General features: G+C 39.9%; 1 long non-coding RNA gene across 1 annotated transcript in view; it reads right to left on the bottom strand.

Moving 5' to 3' along the window:
• Positions 1 to 2,308, bottom strand: part of LOC135098043 (uncharacterized) — an 11,811-nt gene extending 9,503 nt beyond the window's left edge. The window contains exon 1 of the long non-coding RNA XR_010266506.1: positions 1,213 to 2,308. This is a non-coding gene — a long non-coding RNA (uncharacterized LOC135098043). The remainder of the gene's footprint in view (positions 1 to 1,212) is intronic.
• Between the last annotated feature and the right edge of the window lie 192 nt (positions 2,309 to 2,500).

Raw genomic sequence — 2,500 nt, forward strand, 5'->3', positions numbered from 1 at the left:
CGCTACACACACTTTGTCAAGGATGGGAATTATTGAGTCTATAAAAAAAAAGCTTCGATATTGCTGAAAAGAAATCCTTAACACAAACACACACATACACACACACACACACACACAGACACACACACACGATTCTAAAGTAAGCAGAGGGTTTTACGTGTGTATCTAATGTGAGTGAGAACGAGAGACGAAGAGAAAGAGAACGAGGGTGAAGAAGAGAAGGGCAACAGCGAGAATGAAGAAAAGGTAACTAGAATGACAAAGAGAACGACGATGAAGAAGAGAAAGTAAAGGAAGGAAATAGTGTGTTAATGGAGAAGAAAACTGAAGAAGAGAAACAGAAAGAGAAGTAGGAGGAGGACGAGTACAAGGACGAGGCGAAAGTAGAAGACCAGGAATTATAGGAAGTCCAGGAATTATGAGGAAGAGAACGACGATGAAGAGGAGAAAGTAAAGGAAGAAAATAGGGTGGTAGTGGAGAAGAAAACTGAAGAAGAGAAACAGAAAGAGAAGTAGGAGGAGGACGAGTACAAGGACGAGGCGAAAGTAGAAGACCAGGAATTATAGGAAAAAGAGGATTGAAAGTAAACACATCTTGCTTAGCGAAAACTTAGAATATGGGGAGAATTAAGTGAAGAGGGAACCACCACCATAATGGCACGAGACAGGCGAGGAAAAAAAAAAAAAACTGAAAAAAGACATACAAGCGGAAAACTCTGAAATATTTCGCAAACAAAATAAATAAACAAAAAAAAAATAGATAAAAAAAATAAATAAAAAATAAATGAAAGGGTTATTCATACATGTAATCATTGCATCATCCTCATTTCTTGTATTTTCCAAAGCTTGTCCTCATCTTTAATATTTCTCTTCTTTCCTCATTCTGTTTTATCCATCCGCTTCCTGTCACCACGTCCTTCCCTCTCTTCCCGTCACCTCTCACGGAACACCCTACATCATACAGTTCTCTGTTTAGTGATAAATTACACACACACACACACCTTCATTAAATATACTAATACTCTCTCGTTATGCAAGGTAGCAGGACTTGTAAGATCTGTTCAATATATACAATGTAGTAAGTATATCGTTCTGAATTCAGCGCAGCTTTAATGAATTATCAAAGTATGGTGGAAAAAAAAAAAAATCTGACATAGGAAAACTATAAGAGGAAGGGCAAAACAGGGCAAGAAAACGAACCTTCTGCCTCACCTGCTCCGAGACAGTAACGCCTACACGCGACGGCAGATGTGAGCAAATTCTGCAGAAGACCCACACACGGACACCAACACACCTGAGAAAAAAGAGAAGACAAAACGTTATTGTTTGCTGAAGGGAATTGGACACGTGAAAAGTCATGTCTATAAAAATGTATAGCATACATTTATCTACTTTAATACTGCTACTGCTGCCGCTGTTATTGCTAGTAGTCATAATGATGATGATGATGATGATGATGATGATGATGATGATGAAGACGACGACGACAATAATGTTAAATAATACAATGGTGTCACCCACTGAAAACGTCGGTGCCTGTTTGTCCCAAGCGAAAGTAATAAAAGGCGGAACGTCACGAGGAGCACCAGTGTGTCACAATGAACTCCCTGAGTCATTTCCTCGGGGTCAGCAATGATTTAATCTATCGCGGCACAATTCAGATGACAAGTAAATCAATACCAAGAAAAATGGTACGGGTATTACACTGTGCCTAAATCGAGCGAGAAGAGCGGCGCTTCTCGTGAACTACCGGTGCTGACAGTGGGCGGGGCGCTGTGAGCAGGTTGTAATAACAATAATAATAACCAAAGACATTTTGGTCTCGGCAGGTAACACGGAAGAAAGACGTTCTAGAAATATAATGACAGTGAATAATGAAATGGAAACCCTGCATGTGAAATGAAATATAATTGGCAATTTCGCTTCAATATTGTCTGAGGGAAGTAGCAGGGCCGCGCGGTGCTCAGCCCGCTGATATCAGGTGTTGCCACGAGCCATATGCATATACTGCTCAAAAGACGACGATGGTGATGACGGTGGTAATGATAATGATCAACATGAAAATGATGATGATTTTTTTCTTTCTTACATGTCGAGGAGGCTGGCCAAGGGCACGAAAATGCACGAAAAAAGGCGTGCTCACATAATGTGCCATAAGAGAAACAGAAGAACTAAGAGTGATGACGTGGACTACTACTACTACTACTACTACTACTACTACTACTACTACTACTACTACTGCTACTACTACTACTACTACTACTACTACGACTACTAATACTACTGTTACTGCTGCTGCCAGTGCTGTTGCTGGTGGTGGTGGTGGTGGTGGTGGTAACTTCTATTACTACTAGTACTATTACTACTACTACTATTACTGCTACTACTGATAAAAATTCGATTTTGTACGTAATAAACAACAATAACAATTCTCTTGTTACAGAATGCGAAACCAGAGCACAATGCAAAAGAAGAAAGAAATTACGGAGGATGCAAAATA

Source organism: Scylla paramamosain, unplaced genomic scaffold, assembly GCF_035594125.1.
Source record: "Scylla paramamosain isolate STU-SP2022 unplaced genomic scaffold, ASM3559412v1 Contig41, whole genome shotgun sequence".
Taxonomy (NCBI): domain Eukaryota; kingdom Metazoa; phylum Arthropoda; class Malacostraca; order Decapoda; family Portunidae; genus Scylla; species Scylla paramamosain.